The sequence below is a fragment of the Equus quagga genome, chromosome 7, assembly GCF_021613505.1.
Source record: "Equus quagga isolate Etosha38 chromosome 7, UCLA_HA_Equagga_1.0, whole genome shotgun sequence".
In the NCBI taxonomy this organism is placed as follows: Eukaryota; Metazoa; Chordata; class Mammalia; order Perissodactyla; family Equidae; genus Equus; species Equus quagga.
The window spans coordinates 114,369,208-114,386,138 of NC_060273.1; the positions used below are offsets into that span (position 1 = coordinate 114,369,208).

The window sequence follows — 16,931 nt, forward strand, 5'->3', positions numbered from 1 at the left end:
TAGGATCTGAAGCAGCCTCTGGGTCAGCTTCACAGACAGTTGGAGGCTGTTGGATAGAATTTGCTGTTGCCCAGCCCACATCTTGTCAGCAATATATATGAGTTAACCTGATTTGCCATTGTTAGCTCTACTCCTCTGAAACCTCTCCAAATCACTCACTAATTCACTTTCAAGCACCATCCACCACCACTAAGATGAGCTCCGCTCCATTCTCATTGATTGAGTTTGATTGATAATTGATTGATTCCCTTATTAGTGTGTCATCTGGACAGAGAAAAAATAATTTGGAACATCATCTTCAAATTGCATTCCAAGGGTTATTTAGCTCAATATGGATTTCTATTATTATCTCTCTCCCTCCATTCCACTGAGACTTTTCTCTATTAATACTTCTGGTATCAAGAAAGTTTTCATGAGCAAGAATGAACAAGAATCTATGAAAAAATAGAGAGATGAAGAAAATGTAGAATCCTAAGAAAATGTAAATAATTAAATTGAAGTTAAAATTTACCTAAGAAGACTGGTCGTCTAAGTTTTAGGGGGACTATGTAAAAAGTAAATAAATAATAGCTCTCCTATGTTATAGACCTTGAGATGACCCTGGGAAAATGTAAATGAAACCTCTGATGATAAAATAATCCAATACATAAATTGAACCTATCAAAATGTTATGCTTAAGGATTTCTGCCCACTGACACTTACAGAATACCATTTATTATAGCAGTTATATGAAAGCTAATCATGTAACTATTGAGTATGTTGTTCTAAGTTCCTACAAATGGGAAATCTATGGGTAACCTAGAATCTAGCCCTGCCCATGAACAGCCTTTAGAGGTGCAATTATTGCCTGTGTATCCTTAAAATTAAATTTTGCAACAGAGAGGTTTTAACCAAAACACATAGTAGGAATATTTACTAAAATGAAAAGTGGACCTCAACTAAATGTGTCTGCACTAATATCTCACAGATTATATGGTTTCAATTGATTTTTTTTAAGTAATAGTAACACTTGAGGTAAACTGATAAGTGACTTGAAGAGATTTCAGAAGGGTAGATCTAACCACCTCATGTAGAAATTCTCTCAGAGGTCAATTAATCCATCAGGGTCATCCTAGTATTTTACCCAGGCTCACACAGGTAGGTAGGAGCAGAACCAAGACAAAACTCAGGCCTTCTAACTCCTAGTTTATCTGCAGCAAACTAATGGGGACAAAGGAACCATTTTATAGGACTCTGGATAGTGTTCATTAATTTAAATTAGATAAGGAATGCAATTTTTAAATAGACCTTATCTTAGAGAGCTCATTCATTCATTCATTCATTCATTTCCTCTTTGCTGTCCCACCTTGGTCTAAAAAGTAATCTGAGGTAGTTTATAGAGATACATGCCATGCAACACGGTAAAGCATGCATATCAACATAAGAGAAAAAATATTTTCCAACACTTTAGAAATATTCATTTGCCACATGAAAATATACTCCCATTATAAGAAATTCTAAAATTTTTACTAATTGAAAATAATCTGCTAATTGGCGAGGTTTTATTATCCTATTTTGTGATGAGATTCTTCTTATCCACACTAATTTTGAGTTCTTTGTTACCGCTATATTCCTGACTCTCACTTTACAGTTTCTAGAAAAGACTGAAATCCAGACACATTACTAACCCAAAGGCATACTATAAATGAGTTCTAGCCAAATACTAATATTACATGCATAAGTAGCCCCTGTAATAAAAGGTCAGAAGCAGACCCAAGACCCCCGCAGGGTTCAGGAGAGGCTCTGACCTTCAAGCTGCCCGGCCAGTGAGTGACAGCTGCTGAGGGGTTCCAGAAGTCCTGGAGGGACAGTGCATTTCACATCTAGTTAAATTCATGAAACCAGTTATTAGGAAGGGGGCTTTGTTTACAAATTGTTGTAATTTAGGAATGCAACAGTTTATTTATTCTTCAGTTTTTGACTTCCAAGGTATTATTTACAGGCTCACTTCTTAGCCTTAGAAGACTAAAGAACAATATTTATGCTGCCAGTAGATGAAATTGGTGCCACTGATGGTGGTGCAAATAATGTTTACAATTCGGGGTCACAATTTTGTTTTTATACTTAAATGTTTCATAAATGCTCATTCATTTTTCAAGACCTTTGTTCATTCATTGTTCAAATACCACCTCCACTGAACTCCTGGGCACATTTAGCTGGCCTTTTTTGTTTCTCTGTTATACTGTTCTCCACACCACATTGTAATCAGGTAATTCATTTGTTTATATGTCTGTCTCGCTTCTCTGATTACAAAGTTCTGAGAGATAGGAAACAGGGCTTGTCTTTTATTGATAGATACTAGACATTCAATAACTATTTAATGGAAGAATAACTATTATCATTTTGATAAAAATCCATACAGTATTTTGAGCTGTTTTCTTGAAATCAGACTGTGGTAGGATCAGAAGGTTCCGTCTGAGCCTGAGGATTCCTTCTTGTGTAAGTCTAGGCTTTGGAGTCTAGCTTCAAGGTCAGAGGAGAAGACACCTGGGATAGGGGAGAAAGATTAAAAATCAAAGTTTTCAGGATCTTCTTAATTCTTTATGCCTTTCGTCTTCCTCTTCAGTTGCTTGAAGCAATATAGAGTAGTACAGTGGACATTTGTTGTTTTTGTTCACTCTCCTTCCTTTCTTGCTTCTTCTGGTAAAAGCACCTTGATTTTGCTTTGGAGGAATTCCTCCAGCAGACACAGTCAAGCATCGTTGCCAATTTAGAGGCCCTGCCCTCCTCTAGCCAAGGGGTGGTCACCTGACCCAAGTCATGCCGATCAGACTCCTCTCTCTGGAATATGAACAAGGGACAAGAGGGCGATTGACCCTGAAGTGACCATCCAGAAGTCCCTGCTTTTCAGCCCTGCAGTGGCCATACTTCCTGGTCCTTCTAAGCCTCTTGCCTTGCCTTTCCTCTTGGTTGTTTGAGCTTCCCCACTTCCAGTGAATTACTTCTCTGATTGAATTAGCCAGAAGTGGTTTATGTGTAGCAACCAACAAATGGTAACTGACAGAAACAGTGAACTTAAGATTAAAATTCTATCTGATTTATACAAAGCCTAGCAAGAAGGAGTAACTCTGGATTTCTCCAATCTATTCCCAGCCCCAGTTTACCTCTTTTAATACTCACCCGCAGTCCAGGTAAGTAATCTAAGAAATCCCAATCCTGGGCCAGCCCAGTGGCATAGTGGTTAAATCCGTGCCCTCTGCTTTGCTGCCCAGGGTTTGTAAGCCTAGATCCCGGGCACAGACCTACACACCGCTCATCAAGCCATGTTGTGGGTGGCATCCCACATACAAAATAGAGAAAGATTCGCATAGATGTTAGCTGAGGGAGAATCTTCCTCACTAAATATAAAAATGAAAAAGAAATCCCAATCCCCCTTCAAATAATCATCCTGTTCCTAAAGTAACCTAGTTTTCCCGTTCATTCCCCGGACCAGCCCCAACATACCTTGCCTAGCAAAGCAACCCAGTGAGCTTGAAGACCCCTGCCATATTCAGCCCTAACCTGTTTCTTGCTTAACCAGCCACCCACTCTGCCACAAAAACATCAGCAGTGTTTCATTATTATGAGATTTCCAAGTCAGCCCTATATCATTAGCCACTCCCAGTGAGTTGTTTTACCTCTGGTTCACCAGCAATCACAAATGGGGAGCCTAATTATACTTTTTATTTAACACTTTCATAGTTCTCACTCTGCATGAGGCATTATTCTAAGTGCTTTACACATTTTAACTCATTTAATCCTTAGAAAAACCCCTGAGATAAGAACAAATGAGGAGAATGAGGCATAAAGATCTTTAGGTAGCTTGCCCAAAGTCTCAAAGCCCTTAAAGAGCAGAATCAGGATTCAGTCTGGCTCCGTCTGTGCTCTGAACCACTGAGCCATCGTTTTGAGACCATAGGTTTACTACACGGCCAATTAATGGGAAGGGCTAATCATATTTTAATCTGCAGCAGCTGACAGGGTACATTGACATGGAAATAAGATTAGTCCCCACATGTCAAAAACCTAAAAATATCAAGTCAATTTTGTGTGCCCTCCAGGTTTCCTTTCTTAAACACCATGGAAACAAGCCAAAACAATTCTACAGTGCTTTCCATTCACATTGAGGAGATGCTAATGCCTTGGGTGGAAGGTGCCTTTCTTCTTTAATTGGCCTGAAACAGACATGTTAATTTTATAGAAAATTTGAAATGTAAATCTAGTGCTAAACTTTCATTACTTGTTGTCGCCCAGTGTTTCACCACTTCTGAGGGAGGATGTTGCTACGCTTGTTCAGTCACTGTTGTGCCCCATGGCTGACTTGCTAACTCCTCTCACTTCAGTTCAAGAAAACAGAGGAAGTGACAGATCTGTCCACGAGTATGGATGGTACACTGAGGTGAGGTGATCAAATCCTTCTTGAACATGAGGCCCTCCTTTCTCCAGCAGGTTTGTTCAGCCACTCACAAATCACGCTTAAGATGATTTTTATTGTCTTCTTGGTATTTCAAATTGCAATTAAGTTTATTGTAGTCATGATAGTCTTATTGGATTATATTTATGTTTTTACTTTCCTTGAATCTTTAAAAGTTTTCTGGAAGAGTATCTAAAGCAAGAATTTCCATATTGAACTTTTCAATTTACCTGTGAAGCCCTAACTGCAATAATTTCTCCCACTGAGAACGACAGTCCAAGCAGGTTTGGTTCCATGAACACTAAACATCCTGTACCTTGCAGAACACTCATGACATAACGACATATAAACAAAGTATTGATAGAAATTTTCTAATCTTCTTAAATCAGGGTGAAATATAACTGAAAGTTAATAGTGGCTATCTATCGAAAGTGAAATTATAAGTGAATTTTCACTTCTTATACTTTTCTGATTTTAACCTATCATCTACAAAGAACATATATTCTTTTATAAATAAACAAGGCAGTATTAACAAAAATATTAAGCTTTATCTGTACTTTTATTATACTTGTGATATCATGGCCATACTGTACTAAGTAATTTTTTTTCTAATTTGTGACTAATTAGAAAGGTAAAATGAGCAGGACACTCTGTTCTTTATTTTGAAAGTAGTAAAGCAAGAAATATGTAAAAATTCACCAAAATTGAAACATTAATTTTCATCCTTATTCCTGTTATATTCGGACAGTAAGAGAAAAGAACATTTTTACCTAGGAAGGCAATCTGGTGTCAGAGGGCCTAGAGTGTGAATGCTAGATCTGCTTCTTATGGCCCATGAACAAGTTCTATCAGCTCCCTGTGCCTTAGTACTCTCAACTGCAAAATGGAGATGCCTAGGTCACAGGGCTGTGAAAGCCCCAGGTAGGTTGTGGCACAGAATAGCCATCCAACACATGTCCGTTTACTCATTCTAAAGCTTACTATAGGCTTCTTCTATGCCAGCACTTGCAAGGTACAAGAACAAATAAAATAGAAAATGAAGACTTAGTGCCTTCCCTCAAAGAGCTTGTGATCCAGAGAAGCAGATAAGGAATCTAACATTAACAATGCAATGGAGAAATATTAGAGATGCTAGGAATCTCTATTTAAATTTTTAAAAATTGTAACAAAGTTCCACCATGGAGTTCCTGTTTCCCCAGTTGCAGAAACCGAATCTTCATTTCTCTGGGGCAGGCTGGGAGTGAGTGGATAAGCATCTGGTCTAGGGTATTTGCTAAGATGTCCTCCAACTATCTTGAGTAGTTGGTCCATGCAGGTCACTCCTTATTCTGTTCATGTTCCCTATCAAAAATACCTTAGGGCCCAACTCTCTTTAACTCCCTTGCTCCCTTAAGATACCTGGGACCATTCTGTGGCTTGCACACCACACTGGGCCCAGGAAACTCAGCAGGACCATCCTCAGCCCTTCATCACTTCCACGTTCCTCTCAGAGCACAGGAATATCATCCTCTGCTCCCATGCCATGCTAGGATCTATGGAACCTCTGCAAGTTCCCTCAGACCTATCCTCTTGGGTGCCCTATATAGCCATTTCTACTCTGGGTTCTTCTCACCTCCCTGGGCTTTATCCAGGAAAGGGAACCTGGGTTCCCTCTATGCTCGGATTCTGCCCACCTCTGGGGGATTTCTGTCATTCTCCTTTTGCCTGTGCTGACATGGGGGAAAGGACCAAGCTGAGAGCCTCACTCCTTTGTCAGAGGCCCACAGTGTCTACTTACCTCTTGCTTTCTCCTGTCTGGAGCACTTTCTCTCTTCCAGACCATGGAAGCTTTACCTGCTCAGCATGTCTTCTCCTGGTCATTGGTTTATCTACGCAAATGTACCTTCCCATTCCCTGAGGAGCCAAGACTTTTGAAACTTAAAATCCAAGAAAACACTGTGTTATCTCTTCCTTGATGCATCAAAAATATAATACCAAAGCTGAGTCTGTGGTGACAAATAAAACTATCAGTTAATATTTGAAAACTCTTATTCTACCACACAACACAGAGCCTAAGACAGCTCAAAGGGAGAAAGTGCCTAACTCAGCTATGGCACTCAGGAAAGGCTTCACAGTGAAGGCCCAGCCAAAGCTAAGTCCCTGAGGATGAGTCAAAGCTCAGCTACACAGTCAGACAAGGGTGAAGGTCATTCCATGCAGAGGGAACAACATGTGCAAAATCACACTGTTATATGAGTCAGGATTTAAATTTATCTCTCAAAATTGTCTAAGCCATATAAATCACATCTCATTTTGAGAACAGAATAAGCACAGACATAATTGTTTGAGCTAGAAGTTACTTTAGGAATCATAATCTAATCCATGCATATAACAGACAAGGACATCGAAGGCCAAAATGATGCCCTTTAATCCAACTTTCAAAAACAAATGAGACTAAATTCAGCCTCCCACTTCTACCTACAGTAAACACTCCTACTCTCAGTTTACCCTCCTAACCATCTCCTTTGAGCTAAAAGTAAGCATCAATTACATAGATACTTGTAACAAGTTCAGCAGCAAGTTCTTCTTTATCAAGGAAAAAAAGCTACTCTCCAATAATAGCAGGATGTTTCTAAAGAGAAGGCCCTTGCTTCTAGCAAATTATTCTAACAAGATAATTTGTGGCAAACATCATATACTGATATCAGAATGCTGTACTTATATTAGCTCCCTTAATTCTCATAATATATCTCTAAGGTATGCAATATTATTTACACTCATTTTACAAATGAGGAAACTGAGGCACAGAAAGTTAAGTAACTTGTCCCTGTGTTATAGGGCTAGTAAGTGGTAGGCAGGTAGTGGATAGTAAGAGTCTAATATCCATGCTTTTAACTACTACAACACCACATTTCTCTTCATGCCATTATTCAGCCTACAAATATATTACAGATATATGTGCATAAATGCACAAACACATACATACAAGGCTTTTCATTGCAGTGGGGTTTGTTTTTTAAAAAACTAGAATAATCTAAATTCCTATTAATAGGGGGCTAGCCTAATAAATTACAGCATGTCCTCATCATACAGCCAGTAAAAAGAATAGAAAAAAGCTATATGCACTGATGTGGACCAATCTCTAAGAAACAAGACATAGTTAAGTTAAAATTACAAAAACTAAAAATAAAAACAAGGCATATATAATATTTCCTATTTGGGTTTTTAAAAACAGGGTTATATAAATAATATTTTTAAATTTGATTATATAGACAGCGTTTCTAAAGGGCACTAGCAAGATATTGTAGTGGTTGCCTCTGAGGAGAAGAGAGACAAAGGAACTGCGAATGTGGGATAGGAAGGAAATTTACTTTTCACGGTATAACTTTTTGTAATGTTTGTATTTTTTACAATGTGCAAATAAGACATTCAGATTCTACAAACTACTTATATTTTTTAAAGTATCAACTGATGGGATTTTTTTTAATCCTAAAATAACTATTCAAGCTTAAGAATCACAGAATTAAAGAACATACTTACTTAAAAGTGTTTTTAAACCCTCGAGTTATCATGTTTGTATTTACCTACAAAACAGCTCTTGTGAAAAGACCAGCCTTCTTACCTCCTTGACAGAGTATTGATTCCTCTCTGATCACAAAAGAAAATAAACAAATAGCCAGATGTGTAACTAGGCTGATGTTAGTTGGTATGTGGGAGCTTAGGGCAAGGGTTGTGGGTAGGGAATGAAATGAAGGGAAAGGGAGGAGCAGGAGGAGAGAAAGTACCAAAAAGGTTAATTCCTAGTACTGCTAGGTTACCTGCCATTAAGAAGCTCCATCCCTATTGTTCAAGAGAGGGCCTCAAAATTCAGAAAGCATGAGTTACTAGACATAAAAATACTCTTTCAAATGGACTCTTAAATACCAACTCACACCACATGCCACCATCAATACCCACAAGACAAATCATGCTTAGTGATTGACCCTGACATAAAATGCTCCAACTACTTTCCTTCCACACTGTTCTTGTTTGTTTGTTTCATTCTGTTCCCTATCTACTGATTAGATTTTTTAAAAGCTATATCAGGTGTTCATGAAATTTTACTTCCGTCTTTAACACTCACCAAGTCTTCCTTAATTTGGAGGTGTGTACTTGGCTAGAGGCTGGAGTGACCTGAGGGAGAAGGGGAGTGTTAACAACTGAATGTTTGTGTCCCCCCAAATTCATATGTTGAAGCCCTAATCTCCAATGTGATAGTATTTGGAGATGGAGACTTTGGGAGGTAATTAGGGTTGGATGAGGTAGTAACGGTGGAGCCCCACGTTGTGATTAATGCGCTTTTAAGAAGTGACACCAGAGAGAGCTCTCTCTCTCTCTCTCTCACTCTCTCACTCTTTCTATGCCATATGAGGACACAGAACAAGATGGGATAGTTTGCTCATGGTACAAATACTTATTTCAGCTAAAATGTAGTGAGACAGCTTCAGACAAATCTCACCTAAAAACAAATTGTTCTAATGTTCCTGGCCTGAAGATCACTTTATTTTTTTTATTTTCTTAAGGAAGATTAGCCCTGAGCTAACTACTGCCAATCCTCCTCTTTTTGCTGAGGAAGACTGGCCCTGAGCTAACATCCATGCTCATCTTCCTCTACTTTATATGTGGGACGCCTACCACAGAATGGCTTTTGCCAAGCAGTGCCATGTCCACACTGGGGATCCGAACCGGCTAACCCCAGGCCGCCAAAGTGGAATGTGCAAACTTAACCACTGCGCCATCGGGCGGGCCCCCTGAAGATCATTTTAGAATAGACAGTCAAGTGTCCAGAAGTCGAAGTGTACTGTTCCTCAGAGAAACTATTAAACAGGAAAAAATAAGTTGTTAAAGCGTCATAGACAATTCACATCAAAATAAATACAACTAGCAAGAACAACAAAACAAAATCCACAAAGAAAAATGTCCATTCCAGTAATAATCAAAGAAATGAAAATAAAAAGAAACAAATGATAATACTCAATACACATAACACTGCAGAGGAAGTCGTATGGTCATATTATATAAACGCTTTAGAAAGCAATATGTCGATATACAGCAAGAATCATAAAGACGTTCATAAACTTTAACCTTTATACCATTTTGGGGAATTTAATTATGAGAAAGTAATTCAACTAAATACTAATAAAATAAAAAGCTCTAGACATGAAGATGCTCAATACAATGTTATCTATAATATACATCTATATTTCTATAATGTAATTTAATAAGTTGAAAACTACCCAAGTGGCCAATAGAAGTTAGAAAATTAAGATAGGTAATATAAAATATTATGCAATCTTTTAAAATAGCAACTTTAATATGATATGAAACGATGGGAAATTTTAATGTTGAGAGAGAATGTTACATGACAAAAAGCATAATGTAAAATAGCATGGTTCTAAATATTATAAAACACGTAGATCTATGAAAAGAGCTAGAAACTATTACGCAAAAGTATGTACCATTGTGTGGGGAGGTGTGAGTCTCAATTAGCTGCTTTAAATGTTTGTTTATATTGTTGTTGACCTTTATTAAAAATCACAGGGTTTTAGGATTCAAAAGTTTGTAAGTATAATCTAAATACAAGGGAAAAAATAACCAACGTTACAAAATAAAATAAGGTTCAATTACTGAACTTGATGTTTATTATTTCCTTTTTCTTTGTTCCAAAGAATTCACTGAATAGTCTTACAACACAGCAAATTCTTATGACATGGCATATGCTTTCAACGGCAGAGAGACTGACTTCCTAAAATCCTGCTCTAAATTCTGTAGCTACTAATTACTCAACTTCAGCAGCCCATTATGGTAAGGATGGCTCCAAAGCAATTTTCCTCACCAAAATGTTTGCTTTAATCCTTGTCTTTTATTTACACGCAGAGGGATTTGGGAACCCAGGCCCAGAAGCCAAGCCCTTAGTGTTATCAAGAAACACCTCTTTATTCAGAAGGAAGATTATAAATTTCCACTGTCCTACTCCTTTTTCATATTTGCTTTTGTTGCCAAGAGGAAAGGAGAAGAATGTGTGTTTTCACTTAATATTTATGACTTTTCATCACATGTTCTTTAGAGCAATATGTTCAGAGCAGAGATACTGAAGAACACTAAAGACAGACTCCGCTTCAAACAGAAAGTCAACAATCCAACAAAATGTTATTTGACCTTTTTCTTTACATTTTTATTCTCAGCCTTTTGCCTCAGGGTCCAAACTTGTGGTTTCCAACTCTGAAAAGATAATCCTGGCACAGCTGGCCCTATACTGAAAACAAACCATCCTGACCTAGGGCATGGTTGTCCAGAAAGAGATGAGCCATCAAGTGGACACCGGATGTTCACTCTAGAGCTGGAAAAGGAGCAGAGTGCCCAGACAACACTCACTTCTCACAAGACAGGAAGGCACAGACGCCAATTAGAGAAATAAGATAAAGTTGCAGTTCCCCTTAGCCTGTTTTCAACACAGATGCTCAAACCAAGTGGATTTAATGTGACAAACTCTCAAGGGGAAAAAAAATTCTCTTTTAAATTTTTGCTCACAAGGAAATGAGATAGTGTTTCATTTACCTTAAAAGGATCATTTAACCCATGAAATAAACATTCAGGCCCTTGCCCAGAGAAAAAAGCAAGCTGGCAATAGGCTTGAAAGCAATCCTTCCAAAAAGCAATACTTCTGCCTCTTTTCTCCACATGCCTCAAAATCTCCCCCTTTTGCTCAATGAAACTCTATATTTTGAAAACTCTATTTCTTCTTCTTGTCCATATTTTTCTTTCTTACTTTTTTTTTTTTTTTTGGAAGTTTGGCCCTGAGCTAACATCTGTTGCCAGTCTTCCTCTTTTTTTCCCTCCCCAAAGCCCCAGCACATAGTTGTATATCCTAGTTGTAAGTCATTCTAGTTCTTCTACATGGGATGTCACCACAGCATGGCTGGATGAGCAGTGCAAAGGTCTACGCCCAGGATCTGAACCCACGAATCCTGGGCTGCCAGGGCAGAGTACACAAACTTAACCACTTGGCCATCGGGCCAGCCCCCATTTCCACATTTTTCTTTAGTTTGGGTTGAATGGGAATTGCTTTCATTCTCTTAGCTTGGTCAATTAGTTGGTAGCTTGTGGAAGTAGAATGCATGCTAAACTGGAAATCTGAAAAACTGTGTTCAAGTCCCTATTTGGTCGCTAACGAACTACATAATTACTATCAAGTCAGTTACTTCTCTAAGCCTCTACCTCCTTATCCGTACGATAAGAAGGGTGAACTGCATGATTGCTAGGACACCATTCAGCCCAAAATATTCTGCAAGCAACAGGCAAAAATATAGATGATGCCAAGAAATACTGATAGGAAGGTATACATCTTTAAAACCAGATGAAAAGTATTGTAGAGATGGTAAAACCTCATATTTCATCTTCACCTGGCTTGATTTCTCAGAATTGAATCATCTCATGGAATGCACTACTCAGAGCTAAAAGACATATAGATCAAAACAAAGCTCTAAAAATAAAAGATGAACCTATGTTAGGAAGAGGTGACTGGGAGCCAATGAAGAAATCCCTGCAGTATGAATTTCATACACTCTTTAAGACCAAAGCAAACAAGTAGGAAGGAAAAATTTAGGTGCCCATTTCAGTGCAGCTTTTCTTCCTGGCAGACCACTTTCTAGGGATTAGCTTTCATCTCACCAGTTCTGCATCCCAAAGGAAAAGTTATCCTGGGCCACTTTATTTTCTGACTCTGCATTGGCTTATCACCACATAGAGCTAAATCATGATCAAGTTAGGAATGAAGAATGTGCAGTCAAGATACAAGGAGAGTAAGAATAAGTTTAATCCATTAATAATTCCCAAATCCTATGCTATGAAATAGTTTTGACTCCCTCCTTATCCAAAAAACTTTTCCTCCTAGAAATGATAGTAAGTCACTAAATTTGCTGGCTTGACTTTTGTCCTTTCTTCTTCAACTCAGAACCAGGGTACTAAAAGTTAAACTGTGTCTTCTCACTACTCATTTTGTATAGTAGTCAATTCTTTGGTAGCAAACAACAGAAACTATCTGTATTAGTCAGCTTGGGCTGTCATGACAAAATACCATACACTGGGTGGCTTAAACAACAGTTCTTTATTTCTCACAGTTCAGGAGTCTGAGAAGTCCAAGATCAAGGTGCTGTCAACTCGGTTGCCCAGTGACGGCTCTCTTCCTGGCTTGCAGACAGTTGCCTTCTTCTGTGTTCTCACATGGCAAAGAGAGAAGAAGCAAGCTCTCTGATATCTCACCTTATAACGACATTAATCTCATCATGAGGGCCTCACCTTTATGACTTCACTGAAATCGAACTATGTCCTAAAGTCCCCATAACCAAACACTATCACATTGGAGATTAGGGCATCAACATATGAATTATAGGAGGGGAAGGGCACAATTCAGTCCATAGCACTACATAACCTACAAAAGAAATAAATTTATTAAAGGATATTGAATAGCTCACAGAATCAAAGAGAAATCTCTGGAACCAGGAGGGTAGCTCAGGGGGCCTAGGTAGCAGGAACCAACAGTTAGTTCATTCATGATGTTACTACTAGAAAGAATTAGTTCCGACAAAGTTTTCAATCTTTGAGTCTCTCCATGCAAGATTTAAAAAACTCAGAGATTGTGATTTTCCTAACTGGAGTCATGAGGCAGGGTTACTTAATTGTTTCAAGGACATATCAGAGTATGGGGTTGGGGGGAGGGGAACAGAGGGATCAGTTCTCCAAAAAAGAGAGAAATGGATACAAGGGAGCCAAAAAACGACAAATATCCAGTGTTCTCTGTTAAGCAAAGACTTAGAAGAAAGTTAGATTTCAATGCTGGCTCAGCCACTTATTAACTGATCATCTTGAGTGAATGTATTAGACTTTTTGAACCTCTGGTTTGTATCATTCAAATAGAAAAAGTAATATCTGCCTAAGGGCACTACTGTGTTGACGAAACAAGTGACACTCAGAGCACCTAATGTGTCCTAAATGCTCTATAAATGGTAGTTCCCTCCTTTCTGCCTCTTAAATGTGGCAGGACAGCTGCTGATTCACTCAATTAAGTCTGTGCGCACACAATTTATTTTTAAAATATAAAATAAAATACAACTTGTACTATAAGAACATGTTATACTGTTACAAGTGTTTTACATATTAGGAAATTATCTCACATCAATGGGATAAAAGACTTTGAGTTAGACTTAAATGAATAACTTCCAGTAAATTTTCTTAGACTGAGGTCAGAAGGTCAAGTTTCAAAATTAGAGGCCTGGAGAATATACCATCTTAGTGACAATACTGGTCATCATTTCTAAGCGCCAAAAATGAGTCTTCTGTTTGCTAAACACAAATGGACATGTTCCACATTAAGGTTTCCTGCCATGTGGCTCAGAGCTGGGGTTTTTAGCTGGGATCTCTCTCTTTGAACCCCTTGAAATTATATGCAAAATTATGTGTGTGTGTGTGTGTGTGTGTGTGGTGTGTGTGTGCATGCACATGTCCATAGGTTGAAAATCACTGCCTTAACCAAACTGAAGGCAAATAACCTTTATGAGCCACTCCAAAGAGCAACAGCCACTTCCAAAATTCTGCTCTCTTTGAGACAGACTCAGTGTTCATCGTTGTACCCCCCTAACATCTACGACAAAAGTAGCAGCAAATGCATAACACATCAGAAAGTAAACAGCTAAACCAGGGATAATGCTTATTTAGTCCAACATTTTAGCAGTGGAACTTTTTTCAGTAAAAATTCTCCCTGAAACCCAGTAGGTAAAACAGATTTTTCTGGACAAATAGGTTCTACAGTCAGTTTAAGTCTCTACTGATTTACAGAAAAGACTTCTCACGTTTTGCAGAAAACCTGAAGCACCTGAGAGAGTCCTTAGAGTCACTTAGAAGACTATCTAGATTGTTAAGATATCACTGAGCACCCACTGCAGATTCGTCCTCTCCAGCCTCAGCAGCAGCTTACCTCCAGCTGGCTTCCTTCCCCTTCCCCACAACGGCTGCCTCAAAATTCTTCACTCAAGTCCCACTCCTCCCCAGGCCCTCACACCCTGGAGAGCATGTGGACTCCTTCACCAGAGGGTCAGGCCTAAACAATGGAATCGCTAAGATTCCTTCCCTTTTCCCTCAAGCTGGCTCTAAGGCTCTGTATCCCTACTCATTCTGAGCTCCTTCTCTATTATCTTAGCATTTTCCCCACTTCAGGCATTTAGATATCACCTTCATAATTTTCGCCATATCATATTTTTGCCATATTTGTACTGGTATTACTTAACAGTTTTTTTTAATATCAATTCATTTTGTTTCCTTACATACATTTAAACTTTTTTCATTAAAATCTTTTTCACGGAAATTTTTAAATATATACAAAAATAGGCAAAAACAAGGATCCCCCAGGTACTCAGCATCTTCAAAAATTATGAACTCATAACCAGTCATGTCTCCATTTATACCCATCCACTTGCCCCCATCCCAAACATTTTGAATCAAATCCCAGTCATCATATCATTGCATCAATAAATATTTCGGTATGTGTCTCTCTGAAAGATAAGGACCTTTTTAGATGTATCTTTTTTGAAATTAGCAGAGAAGGAAAAAGAACAGGTATAAAAGTAAGGAAGAACCATAAGCCAGAGAGAAATACAGCATCCAAAGTGAGAGAAAGGACTAGAAATGTGAGAGACAGGCAGAGAAAAGTAGGACAAAGGCTGGCCAGCAAAGTCTCCAAAGACTGAGAGCAACAGTCCCAGGGCCAGGAAAATGGTGGTTACAGGTGAGGGCTCTGGTACAGGAAGTACTGAGAGAACTGTGGGGAAAATAGGAATGCCACTGGTGGGTGGCAGGTACATCCAGGAACCGGGATGGGAAGGATGGAAGTTGGGGAACTGGTTTGGGTCTGGAGACTGATATGGGGTGCTAGATAAACGACCCTGAAATTGGAGAAACAACAAAGAGACTGAGAAAGGGTGGGGCCTGAGAAGGAGAAGAAGGTGGGAACTGAGTGAACAGTGAGGCTAGGAAAGGCATAGCTTGGAAGTGAATTAAAATGGGGTGCTGGTTTAGAGAAGAATTTGTTGTTACAAAATGTAGGGTAAGGTAGTCTTGAGAAGGAAACTGGGAGGTTTAAGAGAAGGGACGCTGAGGACAGGGTGGGCACAAAGGGCTGAAAGGTATATATTGGGTGGGGGCTAGGAGAGGTATAGGGTACCTGACTGTCTTCGCTTAACGGACCATGATCTTGGTCTAAGGCAAAAGGACTTCCACACCCCACCAATGGGTTCCTAACTGTAAGACCCAGTGAGGCTTAGCCTTCACTCTACTTATTTCTCTGCAGCATTTCACTCTCTTAATCACCATCTCCTTGCTTCATATCTTTGATTTCCATGACACTCTAGTTTTCTCAGTCTTTGGATTCTCATTCTACCTCCCAACTTCTTCCCCTCACAATCCTTGAGTGGGTCTTCCTCCTCTTATATCTGCCCTTCAGAGGCAACATTCACCAGGGTTATGCACTTCCTGATCAACCTTATCTATTCCCACATCTATATATTGGTTCCCAAATCTGCATCTCTAGCCCTACCTGCCATCTTGAGCCTGGGACCCAAACTTCTAGCTGCCTATTGTACAACTGTCTCCACACTGATGTGCTGCAGATATCTTATATTCAATGTATTCAAAAACAATTTTTTTTAGCCCCACAAATCTATTCCTGCTCCCATTTTCCTTACCTTGGTCACACCATCACCAGCCACCCATTTGAGAAAACTTGGAATCAGTTTTGATACCTCCCTCTCCTTCATCACCTGGAGCAGGCATGTTTGTGGCTACCAGCATTTTGTAAATATCTATTCTATATTTGAGAAATTCCTCAAGCTCCCAAGAGTGGAAGCCAGAACCTCCCTTTCCCAGCCTCCCTTGCTGCCAGACTACCTAGAATAGAGCAAACTAAATCCATGCAAAGCTAGAAGCAGGAAGGAAATAATGGTTAGAGTGGAAATAAATGAAATAAGGAAGAGAAAAATATAGAAAATCAATGAAGCTGAAAGCTGGTTCTTTGAAAAGATAGGCTTTTGACCCAGTGAGGAAGCCAGAGCTGTAGAGTATCCACTTTCATGAGGTTGGAAGTAGAGGTGTGCAGTTTGGGTCAAGCAGTGGTGGAGGTTCTGGTATCCCATACCCAGCATCAGTGGTTACTTGCAGCGTGATATGCAGTGCCCAGTGGTACAAACAGTGCACTCTTCACCATTGGGGCCCCAGGGTATGGTATCAGCAGGGTTCCTGGCTGTGTGGCCCCCAAGCCTGACTCTGGATCTCCTGGAAATCCTTTGGCCTAAGAAATACTCTTCCATAATCCTTTTTCTATTTCACTTAGCGGAGGGTATACCTTTGCTTGCAACTAAGTGCACTGACACATAAGTTGCTCCACTTTCCCAAAAGCAGTTAGTAAGTTTTATCTTCTGGACTTATAAAATAC

At 39.1% G+C, this 16,931-nt stretch overlaps 1 long non-coding RNA gene across 1 annotated transcript in view; it reads right to left on the reverse strand.

Moving 5' to 3' along the window:
* Positions 1 to 2,345: 2,345 nt before the first annotated feature.
* Positions 2,346 to 16,931, reverse strand: part of LOC124242793 (uncharacterized) — a 118,523-nt gene continuing 103,937 nt past the window's right edge. Inside the window, exon 5 of the long non-coding RNA XR_006889503.1 lies at positions 2,346 to 2,526. This is a non-coding gene — a long non-coding RNA (uncharacterized LOC124242793). The remainder of the gene's footprint in view (positions 2,527 to 16,931) is intronic.